The sequence below is a fragment of the Triturus cristatus genome, chromosome 1_2, assembly GCF_964204655.1.
Source record: "Triturus cristatus chromosome 1_2, aTriCri1.1, whole genome shotgun sequence".
Classification (NCBI taxonomy): Eukaryota; Metazoa; Chordata; class Amphibia; order Caudata; family Salamandridae; genus Triturus; species Triturus cristatus.
In genome coordinates, this window is record NC_140580.1 from 608,647,673 (window position 1) to 608,668,434 (window position 20,762).

The window sequence follows — 20,762 nt, forward strand, 5'->3', positions numbered from 1 at the left end:
GGACATTTGAAAAGCAAATGCACGTTTTTTTCTTACCTTTCAGAAGCATGGAGCGCAATGGCAGACTGATAGAGGGTGATGCAAGTGTTGTGCACTGGCCTGGCAGATTGCTGGCAGTGCATACACCATACCCCCTCCCCCCACACCTCACCCCTCGTGTGTGGCAGCCCGGGCTGAAACAGCCCCCGAGTACTTCACAGGTCTTTAAAAGACCATTCGGTTGTTATGGGGCTTTGTTGGTTTTTTACTTCTTCTAGAGCCACTCTGACTATTGATGGAATAATTAGCACGTTACACAATACCAAGACCTGTCAGCTGAAACCCAGAGGAATCGGGTTTCTGGATGCTTGAATCGGGAGGCGGGAGACTAGCCTTGAAATCGGTAGTCTCCCGCCTGAATCGGGAGTGTTGGCATGTCTGTTATATGTGTGAGTCATGGCCTCACGTCGATGTAAAGGAGACGAGCGGGGCTGTGTCGGATGAATATTGCTAGTGGACACTGAGCCAGCCCCCAAGCATGCTGGGCGCAGCGCGCCTGGCATGCAGCCACTCCAGTTTATGCATGAATGCTAGCACTCCAGCTTGACAGGCTATTATGCGTGACTTTACATTTCATTGGGGTGGTGCGGACCACCACACTGAAGTGCATTGATCTCACGCCTGATGCGTGGCACTTGGCAGGGTTGAGGAATTTGTTTTAGTTTTTACCTGAAGCCCATGAGGCAAAGGAAGTTGAGGTCTATATGGCGAGAATACACTCTAACGTCGCAGAGACATTGGGATTAGTGCAAGAGACGATGTCATGCTGTGGTTTATGGGTAATGTGGTTTGTTAAACAAGTATCTGTTGATTGGCTGCGGTTGAATTTGTATTCATAAACTGCAATGACGGCGAAGCATAATCCGAAACCTCCAAGCCCTTTCTAGAATTGAATATTCTTGACGGATAGCTAGAATTGACTCGTGAGATCTATTGGTGAAACAGCAAAGGTTTACTTCAAGGTATGGGAAACATGGCAGACCAATGTAAAGTCAGCGGCCATCTTGTAATTGCACTATTCTTATACAAAAACACAAGTTGGTCAGCAAAAGAGAAATTAATAGTTCGAAATTGAAAAATGTGTGTAGAATTCCAATTCAAAAACGGGTGGCGAACATGTACAGTTTAAAAAGCTTTGAACGTTAGAATGCACATTTGTAAGATCATTTTAACTATGCATAAATTAGGACCAATCGGTACAATGTAGGCAACAGGGGTTGCTAAATTAAAGCGGTCGCTATCTAACACAAACGCTTGGCGGGTGTGCCTTCAGACAGCGCAGGCTCCACATTGTTCTACTCCGTTACTCTGCTGGTAGCTCCTGTCCAAAGCCCTCGGTCAGTCACAACAGTGGGAATGTCGAGGCGTGACGCAATGAATAGGACGCAAGGCGTGAAGGACCGTAAGGCGCTTGCACGAAGCTCTGTTTGGACTGCGTGCGCGCGGCATCTGCGCGTGAGTTCGGCCAAAGAGCTGGGCGCGCGCGTCGGAGGGGAGAGAGGGAGGGGCGGCGGGGGATGCTGTGGAGCTGTGGAGGCTCCTCAGCTGATGTCACAGAGGCGGAGGCGCTGCGGGCCTGCCGTCTGCACACCCAGGAGCCGGTATACCATGAGCTAGCTCTCGGAGGCTACCCCCGCCCGGCGCTGAGACTTCCCAGGAGAAGATAATGGAGGCAGGTGGAGGAGCAGCCACAACTTGATCATTACAGATAACAGAGGTGAGGCGACAGCCGAAGAGTGATTGGGCACCTAGTACAGGGGGGCATCTGAGGGAGAACAGACAGGAAGTTGGACGTGCCCCAAAGTAGAAGACCATTCAATCGTTCTGAACCCGCTTAACCTTAGTATCAGCTCGATCCGGGTCGTTGTGCAGCGTTTGATATCTTTAATGTTTACAAATATTTAATGTTTATTATTGTTAGGGTGGCCTTAGCACTATCTCGTTCTGGGTCCTTCACATATTGGTCTATAGTATTCCGACACATCTGTCCACTCCTGTACCGCACAACCATAGGTAGCCGCATTCATCACAGCGAATGTTTAATATTTAACAGCGTTTGCCCTCTGTCGCTTAAACTCTTGCCAACCCCACCACTGGACAGCCTCCGATCTTTCACGTCCTACTTTCAGCACCCTCAGTGCATATCCATCATATAATAGGTCCGCTTCTTTCAACCTTTGCCCGATCCATCACAGGGCAGTTTATACCTCATCTCCCTAACGCTAGCCTCACCTTCACAGTGGCCCCAAAGAGGCGTATTATTTTTCAGTACATTCTACCGTTAATGCACCCTCTGATGACACTCCTCAATCGCGTCAGAGAGGGCTGAGGAGGATGAGAATTGCAGCGGCAAGCCCGCTAAAAGGCCCAAGGATGTGTCATGCTGTAAGCCGTGATCTCAGCCTGGGCTTGGCTGCCTGCACTGCTCTGTGTTTTAAGCCCTTAATAATGGATCTATGTATGTCCAAACATGCGCGTTTATTAGCTTCTGGTGCACTCTTACATTAACTCGTGTCACCGTTGAGGCAGAATGTGGCAAATTTCCGAACTGGACTATCATTATTGAAATAAATAACTGATAATTCTTCTAAAGTGCATGTTTGTTATTTTTACCTTTTAACTATGATTCTTAGTCCTAATAGTGTGCCAGTTATCATGGAAATTTAACGAGTTTCATATTCTTAAGAAAATGGATGAGCACGTCTTCACCGTGGCTGCTTCAAAAAAATACTTTTTGTGCATTTTAAGTCACAACTGTAAAACTTTTTGCGGCTCTACGCCAGCGGTAATATGAATTGCCTGTACGGGAGCTGCAGTAGACCACGTGTCATTTGTTGTCAGTCCGTGCTTCTTAAAACAGTGATCAATGGATTTCAGTGATTGGAAAGTTGTTCTTTAAGCCTCATTAAAGGCAGGGGTAATCTCTGAGGTATTTGATCTGTCTGGTTTCCACGTGACATTTGGCTCTGAGGACAAGTTTTGCTTGTGCGTGCCAGTCGGAAAGTGTGGACATGGAAATGGCTTTATGTGTAATCCCACCATTACCCCATTGTACCCCGCTATGTTTAAAATGCCCAACCTTCATTGGGCAATCTGTTTTGACTTATACATTTTTCTGCTGTTTACTTGTTAGTGTATGTGGGTGAAAACAATGTAGGTCGTTTAATAGAGGACCCTTGTGTTACAGGTGAATCGTATTCAATTTTTACCGTGAATCTTGAAACAATTTTATTGATTTTAATATTATGTTAATTGCTGCAGTGATTCATGCATCCTACCGCTTGAGAAAGTTGCACCGTCTGAAATGGAGATAGTGCTCATTGTATAGGCGCGTACGTTTTGAAAGTGCAATGGCTCAGATTTGCTGCCTTTGCGTTCCAGAACCCCTTTATGGCACCAGCATTTCAAGATATTTGTTTCTGTCTTTATCAAGATATAATTCACACCATCCCTACTCCGTAAGCATTCACAACGAGAAACTCGCCCAATAAATACCCAGTTTAAAAATAAAAAAAGAAAGTGTGTATGTGTGTGTGTATGTGTATGTATATATATATATATTATTTATTTTTATATATATATATATATATATATATATATATATATATTTGACGGATTTCACGTGAGCAAGGCAGCGGATGCAGTCAAAACGCGTTGTGGAATAAACCTGGTCACGATCATGTTTGGATTTGTCGTTTGTTAGCCTGAGAGCGTACGTACTTGGGATTTTGTGATTAATTGATTGCCAGCCGCTCCGCTGGCGTGTACGCCACTTTCCAAGGGGCCAGCTGTCCAGAAGGAGCTGTTGATATTGAGAGAGATATATATATATATATATATATATATATATATATATATATATCTATCTCATAACACTATTACACTTGTATCAGTGTCTGAAGTAAACAAACAGACCCCTCATACTAAGTCACGATACAAACCTATTGCGACATGACCGGGAGCCAGGTGTCTCCCTCCCAACCCCTCTAATCATATCTCGATCCCAGGCTTCCCGTCTCTTCAGCTGTCCCCGTGCACCCCTCTTCCTGGGGGTGTCCCTGAGGGACCGTGCAAATCCAGTCCAGGCCGTGGTGTGCCCACCATTGTCCCACACTCTCTGAAATTTCCGTGGGCAGCACCTGGCTTCATAGGCCACTTTTTCGGCTTCCATACTGCACAACATACAATTTCCCTACTAGGCCCTTGTGGGGGGTGGGGGGGGCTCCCCCATTTACTGGTCATGTATATTGTGTCTCCACAGATGACCAGTACACAGAATATGAGCAGCCTCCAGGGTATATCAACATCTCCTGGTATTCTAAAAAGTGTAAATTGTGGTATAGATGGGATGTGAGCCTCTAAGACCTCCACCAGATCCGCAACTACTTCCTTTCAGTATGTCTGTATATGTGGACATGACCAGAGAGAGTGAAAGAAGGTACCCTTCTCCTCCCAACACCTCACACAATTGAGGTTCCCTGCCAGTCCCATTGTGCACTGTTGTGGTCTGGAGAAATATGTCCTGTTCAGGACCTTGAGTTGTGTAATTCTCACACAAGTTTTTGTTGTCACTTCCCATGGGTGCATCAACACGGCCTCACAATCTATGTCTTCCAGGTGATTCAAGTCGTCTTCCCACTTGGCTCTCGGCGGCTGAAGGTTGTCTGGTTTGTTGTTTAGGAGAATAGCTTTAGAGTAGGGTTCTCCAAGGTCAGTTCTGGGGGCCTGGATCCATGCCAGATTTTTAGCATATCCCTATTTAGATAATCTATCTTATACCACTGTATACCCTCCCCCTGAAGGGCATGACATATTTGAATGGGTCGAAAGACTTGGGTGTCATGGAGGTCGTATTCAGCCCCTAGTGTTTTAAAAAAAAAGATGAAATACACCCTGAAACACTATGCATATTTATGTCCAAAGACTATCTAGTGTTCGTACTTGCTTTGTACTGCTTTTCTTCGAGTGCCGACATTCAAGAGTTTGATGGGCATGATGAAAGCTAAAAGTCAAACATGACGTGTCTTGTCTTGTCTCCGAGCCTTTCTGGCCACCGCATTATAAAGAGACATACTTTGGCCTATCCTTTGCAATATAGACCTTCAATAGAGGCCCTGCTACTTCACTCTTATGAGAAAGGGGCATTGTTAAAGTCAGGCTGGCTGTGTTGTCTTGTGATTATTGTCTCACGACAAACCAGAGTGGTGTTTTTCAAAAGGCCAATGTGCTCAACATGTTCCCTGCACAGCTTAGTAAGTTAAGAGCCCTAATGCAAATAAGACATTACTACACTAAAGACCCATAACCCCAACGTCTGCAGCAGATGTTAACTCTCTGTGTGGATCTCATGATTCAATCTTGAGAGCCTTTAAACTTTAAGTATTTGGTTGATATGAATATGAAGGTTCATGTGTCGTTGCTCAGGTCCAGTGATTTACCTCAGATTTCAGGACTGAATTTTCCTTCGTTCTGATGACTGTTGTCTTTTTCTTGAGGTTACAGCATAACAGTCTGGATTGATGTTAAAAAAAAAAAAAAGTCATTTTGTATCTCAGAAGGGAATAATATCAAATCTTTCTTGAGGAATGCTGTGTCAATCTGTAACTTATTTCTAAAGACAGTGGTCCCTAGACAAGGAGAGCAAACAATAAATATAGAGCCAATCAGTACTATATTTTACAGCTGTCCAGCAGGACAGGTGTTTTTAACATATAGTTGCTTAAATGTACACAACATTCAGCAAGACACAAATAAAGTGGGACACAACTCTGTATCCAACTCAGTGGGAAGGACGTACAACATGAATCAAAAAGGCTCGTATCAGTGTCCGGAGTAAACAAACAGACCCCTCATTCTAAGTCACGATACAAGTCTATTTTGACATGACCGGGAGCCAGGTGTCTCCCTCCCAACCTCTTAATCATATCTCAATCCCAGGCTTCCCCTCTCTTCAGCTGTCCCTGTGCACCCCTCTTCCTGGGGGATCCCTGAGGGGACCCGCGCAAATCCAGTTCAGGCCGTGGTGTGCCTGCCATTGTCCCACACTCTGTGAAATTTCCTTGGGTCGCGTAACGCAACCCCCAATAAGCCTTTTTAGGTCTCGCCTGACCCAGCGCTTGCGCTGGTCTGGCGAGACTTTAAGTAAGGGCTTCAAAAAATGCTACCACCGGCCACAGCTTGCAGTGTATGTGCGCGGGCGCGCGCTTGAGCAGAGGCGCCATATGACGTGATTACTGCTGCGTGCGCACCACTCGCACACATGCACTGCAAGCTGTGGCCGGCAGTAGCATTTTTCCCCCGCGATCACTTTCACTTTGGCCCCATGGTTAACTTCCTTGTTTTTTTTTACATTTGCGCAATGGCGACGGAAAACTCATATCTAAACAAACAAAACTGTCGCCTATGGAGTCCTCTCAACACCCAGCGTGCCATCTGGTGCCGATGCGCTTTGAGTGGTTTTTTTTTTTTGTCAGTCCCCCCGGGACACAAGCAGGCATCCACTTCTGTCTTTTTTGCTGCGATCAGCTATCGTGACAGAAGTGGATGCCTGCTTGTGCCCCGGGGGAACTGGCGGCAAAAACAAGCATGCATCCACTTCTTTTTGCTGCGATCAGCTTGTTTTATGTGGCATATTTACTTACACTTGTACTGCAACCATTAACTTAATTTTGGTTCACACTTGGAATTCATAGCACCATATCGCCACAAAGTGGTTGGATGTGAAGCTAAATAAAAACCCTTTATAATTTGATTTAATAATGTTTGAAGTACAAAACGAACACAAAACTATGGACTCCTAAATATATTACACACTCTGAGAACACATTATACTGTTATTGTTTTTTATTTTTATATAAGTCTTTAATTCATGCATTAACGTAGTGCATTGTCAAATTGGACTGCTTGACTTATTATTTGTGGTTTATATGAAATGACAGTCTCATGTCCTTTGGCATTTTAGCGTATTCAGTAGTGCGGGAACATCTTTCCAAATAGTTCAGAGGTTTCCAACAGAACGGACACTGATTTAATGACTAGAGACTGGTGCTCCCTTGTGGAAAATGTTAATACTTGTTTTCTGATAGCTAACCTCTATGTAGGATCTAGGTTGTCACTAATAATGAAGAGTCCGTTAATTGTAAACATTCAAACGTTTATTTCCAGCGCGGTGTGTTGACAGCGGTAAGTCCAAGACAGTAATAACAACAGCTGCCATTACCACCATATATATATCTTACCCCCCAATACAAATGAAGCTCCACGTGCCCCACTGTTAACACCAACCTCCAATGCATTATGTGACGGATGACGGCATTCTATGAAAATGGACACGAGCCTGAAGCAAGGTTTACGCTCAAGACTACATCAAACACGAGCACGACAACAGCATGCCGTGCTTGTGTGTACAACAATCTATATCCCACCGGGCAAAATGTATGATTATCTAGTAAGCTCAATCTTCATGTTTATCCGTGACATTAGTAATTCGGAGGATTCCCCTAAGGTAATAATTGTAGGTGACCTAAATGCAAAAATGTCCAACTCTGCATGTTCGTCGTTTGTAACTTTGGAAAAGGAAAATGCCTGTGCGATCCCTGATGTAGTGTTTCCCAGAGGCGCCTGCTTCACGAGGGCGTAAGGGGGCGTTGATAGGGGAGGAGAAGAAGAAAATTCCAGCAGCTTAGCAAACAAGCCTTTGCAATGCAATAGGTGTTGCATTTATGCAAGTTTAAGCTATTGGCATTGGAAATGGCAATGCCTTTTATTTATGTTTTTAAAATTCAAATCATAAAAAAAGGCATTGTCATTTACAATGCCAATAGCGCAAACTTACGTAAATGCGAGACCTATTGCATTGCAAATGCTTGTTGTTTCATGTTGTATGTTCTTCCTACTAAGGCTTGTGTCTCACTTTATTTGTTTCTTGCTGAATTTTGTGTATATTTAAGCAACTATATATTAAAAACCCCTGTCCGGCTGGACAGCTGTAAAATATAGTACTGATTGGGTCTATATTTATTGTTTGCTCTCATTAATTCTTGTCTAGGGACCACTGTCTTTAGAAATAATTGATTACCCAAGGTCCCTGACCAACGTTTTTGGGTTCCCTTGTTCTTCATAACGTGTCAATCAGTAACAGCATTTAAGCAGAGCAAATCAACCATGTGATGCTGTAGGAGAGAGATGCTGGTTCTTATGTTGCTTCTGGCTGTTATTGGATCATGGATATTCTGGTCATCTACGTGTAGTTCAAGTTTATCAGAGCTTGACAGGTTGGAAGGTCAAGGAAAGGAACAGCTTGTTATGTGGTGAACCGAAAAGCATGTGCCCAAAGCACACTTTGTTAGTCCAAGGTTTCACATGGACAGGAGCTTTTCTGTTTTGAAGAACTCTCTATTGTAGTACCTGTTGACAAAGAAATGTGCTGACCTCGTAGATGTTTTCAAGGCAAACCCACAGTTAGTCCTTAATGCAGAGATGCTTGCAACAAATACTGCAGAAGAATTGTAGTACTAGTTTGACAAATGGTAAATTATACCTGTTATGTTCATAGCGGTTTCAGCTGAAAACAGTGTGAGGAAAGGGCGTCACTGTGCAAAAGTATCCTGGTGAGCCCAATTGGGCGTTTTAGGTTTGATGTGTATGTTGCATGTGCCATTCATTGTGAGCATATTGTATTCTGTACGCACTTGTAAGGGACTTTGGTTCAGACCCTTCATCCGTTGGCTTAATTGGTTCAAGAACCCACTGACGTGAGACACGGTCACTCATATTTTGTATCAGCCCATATGTATATTTTAGTCCCCCTCTTTTATTTTTGTTGGCTGTTTGAGTGTATCCATCTGCCTCCATTGGAAGGCACAAGGAGCTATTTTACATATCGAAAGTACTGTTGTCAGACATTTAATTCTTAATCTCATCCATGTTTTGTTTACCACCAAACCTTTGTTTGTTTGTTTTAGTTATTTTGCATTGGGACAGGCATATTCTTTTATTTTGTCAGCATTCAAATGAGTGTGTCAAACCTGTTGGCTTTGCCAATTCTTGTTCCTAGGTATATTCTCCCTCTGCATTGGTAATTAATTTGCTTCTAGATGTGTATCTAATCGTTTTTAAATACACTTTTGATGTGACTTAAAGTAAGGCTTGTGCTTGACATGGAGGAAAGGTAGAGATCTCCTATAAGCAGCTAGGCATTTGTACCCTATCCCTATGCAGTCTTGTTGCAAGCTAAATTTCTGTATTTTGTGGAATTAATGAATCCTGAATCTACTCACTGAAAACCATCGATCATCACCATCTCCTTGAAGTTTCCTTTGCAAGCATATCCTCTCTGATGTCACAAAGCACCAATCGTGTGAAAAGAAAACGGCTACACTTAGTTTACAGTAGTAAAAAAACAAATAATGCAAGTTGTTTCCACACTTACCTTTAAAAAGTCTTAAGATAACTCCTCAAACGAGCTTGTGGTTGTTAGGCAGCGTCATGTGCACCTTAATTCTGTATCTTCTATAGAATAGAATGAAACTCTGTTTAAGAGCATGCTTTTATATTTACAAACCCTGTTCATAGAGTGCTGTTTATTATTATTATTGTTTTTTTATTAAGTTAGCGGTTTCAACGTGTGAGCTAGGGGAGCATTTCCTGAGTAGAGAATGATTTCCTGCCTATTGTCTCTCGTTACATTTTTTTACTAACTTAAAACTTGAAGTTTGTGTAGGCTGAGCCTTCCTCGAAGAGGATATGATCTTATAAACGTGCTTTTTTGCAGGAAATCCAGTTCCTTTATTTCGTTAAAATGAAAACTGCAACTTTCGAGACGTTTTCTGAACTGTTTGAGAAAAAATGAAATGTGAAGGTTATACCTGAGAGCCAAGAACGTTTGTATCCCCACTCCGACGGTTCAGAAGATGAACACAAACGTATTCAACAGTCTACTGTTTAAAACAGTCGTGTGGCATTTCTGATACAGTTTAAAAAGAACGCTCCTGTTCAAAAGTACGGGACTCTGTGTCCCTTTCAATGATTTGAGGCAGATAACAAGAGATAAAAGGATTTAGGCCAGTTAAGGTATTATTGATCCGGTTAGACAGGGCCCATGTTTGCTTTAGAAATTGAAGTCCCGCAGTATTTTGTAACTTTATGGGCCACAGCTTATTCTGCGGAAAAACAGACCATGATCTTGCCAAATTATTTTAGTAACTTGATAGACACTTGTCTCTGTGAATATTGTTATCAAATTTCTGATTATTAGTCGAGAACTGTAGGTTAACATGTTATTCGCCAGACCACTACCTCCAGTGAATAAACATAATACAATGTGTATTTTTTTCTAATGCTGGAAATCCTTTTACGCCGTATTGATTTCATAGAGCATCATGAAGAGACCATAGGAGAACAACCCATACACTTCCCCCAGACATCCCTTTGAGCTTTAAAGTACTAGGCCATCTGTTGCTCCGGATGTGTTATGATTAATGAGTTATAATTGACAAAAAAATGAGCCTTTGCATAGTGGAGAAACAAATGCAGAAAATAACATTTTGAAGATTTTGTCGGGTCATCGGAATGTGTTGCTGTATTATTTGCATTACAGCTTAAAAAGTCTCACAACTTTTATTCTCTTCTCTTTGCGGTCATTTCTTCCTATTCTCTTTGAATATAATATTCCTCATTCTCTGGTTCATCTCTAAGCAAGTATACAAATTCTTCAAAAACCAAATTTAGTGTCGCTTCTGATACTTTCCATCTTATTTCCTTTTTAGGTCTCGGCTAGCGAAGGCTGCGCTTGCGCAGTCTCGCTCGTGAGATTTAATGACTTGGAGAAGAGGGGCTTGAACCCGCCCCTCTTCTCCATTGGCTGGCCTCTTAAATGCTGGCCAGCCATTGGAGAAGAGGTTCGTCTCGCAAAACAAGCCCCGTCCTTTTCGGATTCGGGGGCGTGTTCTTTCGCTACTTTTCGCTGGGCGTGTTTTTCTCTCCTCCAGCCAATGGCAAGAGGAGAAAAAAAGAAAAACACGCCCCCGAATCCGAAACCGCCGCTGCGTTTCTCCGAGGCATTTCTGCTTCACCTCGGAGAAAGGCGGTGGTGTTCCTGGCGTCCTCTCCCCCTGCTGTCGGCTCCCGTGTTCGGCTGCTGCTCTGGTCTCTGGTTGCTGCTCCGCGCGCAGCGTGTCGTGTGACTGCTTTCTGTGTGTTAATATTGCGAGCCTTCCCTTCGCTCTCTGTTATTATAAAGGTCGATCGTTTACGGGGTTAGTTGCGGACAGGACACTATTGAAGTTGGTATCTTTACAGTTGCAGAGATGCAAGTACTTCAATCTCTTTTATTGTATAAGATGACGTCGGCGGAGTTAGAGATTACACTCCATATGCGCAGTTATTTCAGGCGCTGATTTTACTTTTGGATGCAGAGCATACTCGGCCCAGCCCATCTCATTTTCTCCTCGTCGTTCTCGCTTATTGCACATTAAGTTCCCATATTGGATGTTGTGTAAGCGAGACCTGTGTTACTCAGGGACTGTCGCGACACAGACGTTCTTGCAAAGTGAGACGTGTGACTGCTTTCTGTGTTTTAATATTGCGAGCCTTCCCTTTGCTCTCTGTTATTATAAAGGTCGATCGCTTACGGGGTTAGTTGCGGACAGGACACTATTGAAGTTGGTATCTTTACGGTTGCAGAGATGCAAGTACTTCAATCTCTTTTATTGTATAAGATGACGTCGGGGGAGTTAGAGATTACACTCCATATGCGCAGTTACTTCAGGCGCTGATTTTACTTTTTGACGCAGAGCATCGGATGTGGTGGCTCCTTGTTATCGAAGCCAATTGCTTGTGGAGGTTTAGTGATTCAGAGGTTGATATTGCATAGTCATGTTGACTGTTCATTCTTCATCTCAGAGGAAAGGTGCGACGATCGTTTTGTGTTCTACCTTGACCTGCGGCGTTCTTGTTGTGACAGATCTCTGTAGTTTTGGATTTGACATTGTGGAATGTATTAAATGGTTTCCCATGGCTGCATAAACGTCGTTTTGGAAGGTGGTTTCAGAAATGCTATGGGTAATATTTCTAACATTTCAGTATCTCTCTGGTTTCAGACGGACCGTTTCGCTGACCATTCAGACCGACCCTTCGAGTTGTGACTGGGAGTGTATAGCCATATGCTTCTTTCTATTTAGTAATTTATAATCGAGTCGCATACGTTTTGCTAGGGCTTTAAGAGGGGCTGCCTCTGACGAGTCTCTGACCTATCCTTTTCGGGTCATATATTCGTGTCCTTCATTAACTGATTAAAACGGTGATCAGTTTCTCAACAAAAACGGTAAACTTCTTTTAAGGGAGTCAGTCAGCCATGTCCCTGCCTCAATTTCACACGTTTTACCTCATCTTGTGTGACCTAAGAGTTTTTGCTTTTTCCAGATATTGTTTATGAAGTTTTTTTCTTGTCAACCAATATGACTTGAATTTAATTGCTTATGGGTGCCCGGTGAGTTTTTTAAATTTTTTTTTTTTTTAAAGGTTTTGGATAGGTGGCTGTGCGCTCTTGAGAGTTCTGAAGCTCAGGTTGAAGGAAGTTTGAGTTTCTCATAGTGTCTGTGAAGGTTCATGAAAGTATTAAGAATACATGCACATCCAATCCTTGGCCTCTCTGCAGAGTGCACAGTCCAGTAGCCACATACCTACCAGTCCTCCTTGTGATTTGATGAGTCCTAAGGAGGTACACAGCTGTCTAAATTTTGACAGCGCCAAAAAAATGCAGTAGGAGGAGATATTGGTTAAGTGGAGGATAGGAAAGGAAATGCGTGCAAAAGGAGACATGTTGCATGTGAGTTATGCAGAAAGGATTTCACAATAATGGGAGAAAAGGCTGTAAGTGTCTAATAGAATGAGAGACTTCAGAGGAAAGCACTTTGAATGGGAGTGATTGAGACTGCAACACCTTCCACAGACCTTAATAATGTAAGTCACAGACTCATATTTTCAGAATTGAAATCTTGTCAATCCTAATTATATACAACAAAATCATTTTTATTTATTTGATATTGCTAGACAGCATTGGCAAAGGCAATATGGCTGGCCTCTTTTAGGCATGTGTCCGTCGTTATGTCTGTATTCAATAACAGAAAACTTAGTGGCAACCAAACGCTGGTTTAGTGCATGCTTTGTGAAGCACATCATTTTAGTTTTAAGCCAGGCCCTACACCACTTCTCTTGGAAAAGATTTAGGGGCCTATTTACAAGCTGGCGATAAAAAATTATCGCCGCTTTTGCGGCCGTTTTCGGACGAAAGCGGCGATAATTTAATCGCCTAATTAGCAAGGCCACGTTAACGCGTGAAACCTTGCTTTAGCGTCTGGATTCCTAACGCCCAGCTATGCATCTCTAATGAGATGCAAAGTGGGCGTTCCTGATAACATGACAGGAGAAATGTCGCTTAGCGACATTTCTCCGATCATCAAGCCCCACGCTATGAAGCATAGCGGCAGGAAAAGTAGCGATAACCCCTGTTATCGCTACTTTCCTTACTCCTGCTTCAAGACTGACTTAGCCATGATATCCTATGGAAGGTGGATATCATGGCTAAGTTTGTGAGTCCCTATCAGCAAGCTAACTCCACACTATGTGAGATTATCGCTGGGTTTCCAGCGATAATCTCACGTTAGGCATTTAGCGCTGGGATTTTTATCGCTTTTGAGATAAGCGTTGCTAATAGCACGCTATCTCAGCGATAAAAATCCACGCTAGCCGACAATAATTATCCTAGCGCTAAGTGCGCTTGGCGATAATTATCGCCCGTTGTTGCTGATATGCCCCTATGTTGGTCAAGTTTTGACGCCCTCTTGCGTTTTCTTAGCACAGTCAGACCTCTTGCATGATAGGTGTTTACTTCCTCCATTTTTTTTTTTTCCCGAAACAAAATGTAATCCGTGTTCACCTCGTATCAAAGGTAACAGTTTAGTCTAAATTGGACCTGTTCAAATGGCGACCCAATCAAAATAAATACAAATGTTAGGCTGTGTCCTTCCGGGCTCTGGGTAGCAATGAAGTTCTATAGCGCCGTGAGGTCCCAGCGCTCTTTATATGGTTTACACATACACCAATTGGGTAGTAAGTAGCGGCGTGGAACATTTTTATTACGTGTATGTGAAGTTGCATTTCGGAAGAGTTGACTGTGGCCCTTTTTAGGTCTCGGCTAGCGTAGGTGGCTCTGTGTGGGTGGCTTTGTGTGTGTGGGTGGCTTTGTGTGTGGCTCTGTGTGTGGGTGCAAATGCAATAGGTCTCGCATTTGAGAGAGATTAAGCTATTGACATTGTAAATAACAATGCCGTTTCTTAAAATGTTTTAAAAACAAAAACATAAACAAAAATGTCATGAGCAATGCCAATAGCTCTAACTTTAACAATGCAGAGACCGTTGCATTGTAAATGCTTGTTACTTGATACTCTGGATCATATTCTCTAAACTCAACTTCTGACTTGACTCGATGCCTATCCTTATTTGCCCCCACTTCAGTTAGCATTCTTCTTTTCCATTGAACTGGCATGCTCATTTACACTTACAGGCAAATTGAGGGCGTAACGTCCCTCTCCATACCTGAGAACTAGGCAGTATTTAACTCATGGGTGCCATTGACCACTTGAGACTCCCATTCCTTCTGCTGTTAGCAATCCTGTTGAATATGCCCATGACGGTAGACTTAACTTCTCTTCTGATTTTACTCCGCATACCATTTGATACTCTTGTTTACCCTATCCTGCTAAATACCCTCTTTTCCCTTGTTTCGCTGGTTTAGTTTTATAATTGTTTTTCTCTGAGTCTTATTCTTCCTCTTGAGCAATCATCTCTTGTTGTTCCCAACAGTTCTGTATTAGACCCACTTCTTTCTCTTATGTGCATCACTCCTTTAGCTTCCATCAATTTGTTAGGTATGTACTACGTTATGCCATTAATTCAGAAATCTTTATATCCACTCTTTCAACAACTTCTTGACGATATGCGTGACTATTTGCTTACTCTATTGGAGGAACCCCAGTAACCCCTCATCTGTGCCTCAAAAAAAGAAAAAACACGTGTGCTACTTTTTTAAATTCATCAATTCAACTCGGATTGGTACTTAAACTAATAAAAGCACCTGCATTACTTTTGGAGGTGCATGCATGTTCTGTGTGGTCCTACAAAACGAGGTGGTGGGCTCATCATAGTGCCTTTTTGTTTATTCTTTAACCATACTGCACAGCATCGCTAAAAATCAATGGCAACGATGAGACCTTTTGGGTTTGCCAGGGCTTGCTTGTGATTTACACCATCCTGCAGGTTTCATCAGTATTTGTTAGACTTAGTAGATCACTGTAAGTAGACCGAGAAATCCAAACCTACATCTTGAAACAGTAGTCACTGCTTCTTGAAATGCCAGAGACAGTATGATGCCTCTTGAGTTGATGGAAGCTGAATTAGATTTCTTTACCATTTATAGATCCTTGCACAGCTGGCTGTCGGAAAAAGGCAGTGTCTAGACTCCTATTAAAAGAGTAAACAAGAATTAGTTCCAGCATTTATTTGACATTATTTATACACAACCTTCAATACCATTAATGAATTGAAAAGTCACTCCTAGGTAAATGGTGGAACACTGAGAATGAGTGGAAAAAAAAATAAGAGATGGGTATTGCATCAAAGGCAAGTAGGCTGAGAGAAGGATGATTGGACAAAGCTGAGAATGATTGTTATGAGTAAGAAAAAAGTAAAGCAGTTAAATTCAGAAAGCAACGCTAGAGGACACCGCACCGAATAATGCAGAGACCATATGGTATGGGATTGGAACCATCGCTTTAAAATTTCTACCCACCTTAGGCTTCATCATATTTTACTTTGTTAGAGGCCATCTGATGTGCTCTTCCAATTTTGTTTGTGTTGTTGTATTTGTGTTTTTACTCATGCCTCTGTTTTTGCTTTGTTGTCTGTTTGTGCCCATTGATTTATTTCTGTCTCTTAGCTCTGGCCTATTCCGATCCCCATAATTTTACCTGAATACATGTGAAATATTGGAACTCTGCCTACTCATTTTCATGCTTCTCCACATTTTCCACATGCCATTCTCATTTTAAAAAGGCTTTACTCTTTTCTTTGTTCTGCTTTTTCAAGTTAAAATCTAACTTTTATGATGTCTCTGAAAGGCTTATTTAAGCTCTGTCTCGGATACACTAATTACTCTGTTCTTTTCATAATGCATCCCTCTCCTGGGGAAACGTTCCAGAACAACTAAAACTAGGCTTCATACCTCTATCACTAAGGTTTACCTATGTCTCAGCCAGTTTTTTTGTGTGTGAATCATTGTTATTTATAGTTGAAGACATTTAACAGATTCTAAAGGGGTTGGTGTGACATAAGCATCAGACATTTATTAATATTAACTCATTTTTTCTTATAATTGGTGAATGTCAGTGGTGTAGCAGGTCTGTGTCTGTATAGAGGGTCTTCTTGTGTACCGACACTTATAAAAATCTGAAATGTTTGTGTGTCCACTCTATAGAGCTTCTGTTCAAAGTGTTGCGTCCCATGGGCCCCATATCTTACTGCATTTGAATGGGCAATCCCATGACTAGTGCCACAGCCTCAGAATACTTGTCTATACCCCACATCCATGCATCTGTGCAGTTGTGGACACCAAAACGTGACCATATTTCCCTCACCCAGTGGAAATCCTGGCTTGATTAATATTTTTGTGCCTCTGGTGAGCTTGTGGTCTCCTACCAGTCTCAATAAGACTGCCTTGTGGATCCAGCATTATACGGCTACCCACCACCGCTGATAGTGTACCCAATCTCTTCCCAATGTGATTGTGTCACTGGGCATGTCCCTGTTGTGTGAAGAAAGTTACGTACAAGGGAAAAGCATCTTAGATGGTTTAGAAGGATTCTTCCCATGCTCACACCGCACAGTTTAGGTACATAGTATACCCTGTGTAATTAGCTGCCCTGGATGAAGTGGAACTTTAAAGAGTGCTATTTCTCATGTTACCATTTTGGCCTCTGTCTACTCTTTCAGCACCATCTGTCCAATGTCTCCCATTTTTCGGTGGAAAGAGACTTGGGACATTGATAATTCGAGTTTTGCGCAATTGTAATAGTCCTTTCATTTTGAAACTTTCAATTGTCTGTTTCGCTTCCAATAGGTTGAAGTCAGGGATGTTGCTTCGGCTGCGGTGGTACGATCCTGAGGTGTGACTGATTTATAGACATTTCTAAAATTCTGACTTCTGGAAGAAAACTTCAGTTACAAGATCCACACACAATTTAATATGTTAATTTTCCAAAATATTGTACACTTTGGAGATGTCAATCAAATCCGGGGGTGGAAGGCCAACAATGCAGACACTTGTGCTAGCCTGGTGCATAACCAAAGCGGTGTGAATGGGTCACCCTTGAGCCTTTTTATTTCCATCACAAATCTACCATTTCCACATACGAATAGTGATAAAATGCTTTCCCTACAACCCCTGCCCATTTAAATTGCTGAATAATGTTCTACTAATATAATTGTACCTTTTGATATTACATCATCATCCATGTTACAGACAATGGGTTCATCTGTTTCTTGATTATGCTTGATCTCTTGCCTGTTTTTGGTGCCATTGGTCATGGGGCACGCCTGTCTATTTTAACTTGATGCATGGGCTTAGGGTGGGTGTTGTAGCTTTGTTTATGTTTTCTTGTTTCAGAAATTGTATAGTCCAACTTAAACCCTACAGATCGCCCCTTAAGTCAGTTTTGTGGCTGGTGTTTGTAGATTCCGTCTTTTTACTGGTGCCAGTGAGAGATCTCGTAACCAGCTCTAGATTTTATTTTCCTCATTCTGCTGGTGCCAAATAATAATGCGACGAGTTTTGTAGGCTGTCACCTGCCATCAGAGCTGGGCCTCCCGGCGATAGTAGAGGGCCGCGTGGTCTCCGAGTCTCAGATACTGGGTTATAGTTGAGTTTCACATCAAGGTGCCTGTTGTCAGGTTCAGTCAGCAGATTGTGAAAGCAAGGTCATTGAGCGGACTTGCAACTGTTGCCTGAGCAAATAAGAGGAAAATTAGTTTACAGCTCTATCTTCTGGAAACAAATTGCTTGGAAGTTCACTTTCTTAATCGGATAAGTAAGCATTTATGGCACTGTTTATCTGCTGCACTACTGAACTTCACTACATATTCTAACGAATATATACCGCTTTGAAAGTGATTTGCTTTAAACTGCTTAATGTATGTATCTGCAGCATATTGACTTGTTTTATTCTTCAAACCAGTTACTATGCAATCTCTTAAATAGTGAGCAAGAGACCAATGATTTTACAGCTGATAGAGAGGAGGCTTGTGTTTGATCATATATGATAAAGGTAAAATATTCCCCACAGTATGTAACAAGCACTGGCAAAACAAACTGGTTTTACCTGTGTGTTATTAATTAAAAGATCAAAAACGCCTGCTGCGCTAGAAGAAAACTAAATAAGCATTGGCAAAGCCAATGGGTCTCGCCTGTGTGAGAGCTTATTGGATTTGCTAATGTCTTTTAGCCATGTTGTACGGCAGCGTGGCTGCTTGCTGTTAAGGATGGCTAATAATGAGTTGTGTGGCATTGTGTGGAGTGACGTTGAGTAGTACAGTTGTGATTGTAAGTAACTAAAGTGTCAACAGAAACCGCAGGTAAGGTGAAAAGCAATAGTAATGAGGAGCTGTATGGCTATGTTAAAAGTAGGAAAGCACGTTGCACATCCAGGAAAAATACTGAGACACTTATAAAATAAAAATAGTTGTTTGCTAAAAGAGGAGGTAGAACAAAGAATAGGAAGATCACATGTACCTGGTCTATGCTCCAGGGAGGAGCAAACACAAGAAAGTAGCCTATGGGAGCTAAGCAATTGAAAGATTATAAATGAGGGTGGCAGTGAAAATGACTAATGGTATATTGTGGGCAGGTAGCAATCCCACGGAATTGTAAACAAAACTTCTCAAAGCACAGCATATGCGCAGTGTAGGCAAGACCTATAAACGGTTATTTTCTGTATACATGTATGTAAGAGATAAAGAATTTAGTATGCAATGGTTCAGGTAGTATTGAGATATAAATAGCCCCTCATGAGTTTAAGGGCAAGCACTCCATTGGAGGTATAATGATGTACCAAATAGAGACTAGCCTAAGGTATGAAAGAAAATACTTCTCTGGATAAAGCTGAAGCACACTCTAGGTATATTATATACAATTGGTACCAGTAGATCTTGAAAACAACTGTGCTGTCATGCTAGACTGAGAGAGGATATTGCAGTTTCAAAGTAGGATGACCTTATTAAGTAACTGTGCCCCTTTCCATTTTGTATTTATCAAAATCTTCAGTAAATTGCAGTATTCTTATGATGCATAGTAGCGGGTGCTTTTGATCTTACTTGACAACTTTGGGGGGCATAACACGGTAATTATAAAAACTTGTTTGTACTAAGGGAGGAGCTTCTTGCCTCCTTTTGAGGTTTTACCTCTTATCAACTCTGTAAAGAGTTCATTTGTGTTCATATTGATTTCTTTTTAATATTGGGTTTTGCCTGTCCTTGTTTTTCTTTAGTAATTTTACTGTTTCAAAGGATTTTGTCATCACACAGGTCTTGAAATGTAGCCTCTCGCTATGATATCAGAGAATCTTCTGGTGAATGTTGGAACAAAATATCCTAGTTATAGGCAGGTATTGTATGGACATTGCAATATGTTTATCTTTTCCTGGCCATAATTCCATAAATTAGACTCATTACGATGCCAGCCATACTCAATGAACACTCATTACAGTTCACTTCGTTCCTTTAAGTCCTGCAATAAAAGGCATTGAAAGGATTTCAGTGGTGGTAAATCTCCCCCATTGAAATGTGTTAAAATGTTAGGAGCGTTTGTAAAGTGTGCAACTCACCTCACAGGATATTCTGGTGCTGAGAAGCTAGAGTGGCGTGGGCTAAGCCAGGGCAGAGGCTTTGTGCAAGGCTTTGTATGTTTGCATGAGGAGTTTAAGGAATACCTGTTTGTGAATATGGAGCCAGTCTAATTGTTTGAGGTGCAGAGCGGGGTGATGCAGGTGCAGTGGTAAGTCTGAGTGTGTGTGTCTGGCAGCTGAGTTCTTTATGGTCTGGAGTCTTCACGTCAGTTGGTGTTGATTTCTTTATAGAGTGTGCTGCTGTAGTCCAAATTGCTGGTGATGTGTGCCTGGGTGTCAGTTCTTCGTGTGCTGAATAGAATCCACTTAAAAAACATTTAAGCATCTTGAGTATGTGGAAACAGGAGATGGAGACTGAGTACACTTGGCCTGTCATAGCTTGCCAGTTGTCGACTATTATTCTAAGGTTTTTTACAAGGGTGGTTGGGTTGGGTGTGTGTCCGAGTTTAGCATGCCAACAGGTAAGGTCCCATAATGTTGTCTTTGCTTAAGACTATTACTTCCATCTTTTCTGTGTTGAGCTTGAGGCAGGTTGTTTACATCCATCAGTTGACTTCGCACATGCATGTAAAGAAGTTGGTTCGGGTGTTCAAAGTTTTGTCGAGAGGGAGAGGTTGATCTGGGTGCCGTCTGCATGGTTCTAACGTTGATACCGTTTGGGCAAACAATACTGGCTGGTGGGTCCATGTAGGCATTGAACAGTGTACACCTGAGCGAGGATCCTTGTGGTACTCCGCAGAAGAGTTGGGCAGCGGCTGAGGTGAGTCGAGT

The 20,762-nt window shown here is 42.2% G+C and overlaps 1 protein-coding gene across 12 annotated transcripts in view; it reads left to right on the forward strand.

Annotated features, from left to right (window-relative positions):
• Positions 1-1,458: 1,458 nt before the first annotated feature.
• Positions 1,459-20,762, forward strand: part of CCSER2 (coiled-coil serine rich protein 2) — a 574,371-nt gene continuing 555,067 nt past the window's right edge. For 5 of the 12 annotated variants that reach the window (XM_085607183.1, XM_085607220.1, XM_085607201.1 and 2 more), the window contains exon 1: positions 1,510-1,756. The gene's annotated coding sequence lies outside the window, so the exon portion shown is untranslated. Of the gene's footprint in view, positions 1,757-20,762 lie in introns of all 12 variants that reach the window. The other 7 variants (XM_085607186.1, XM_085607211.1, XM_085607246.1 and 4 more) reach the window with 2 other exon arrangements.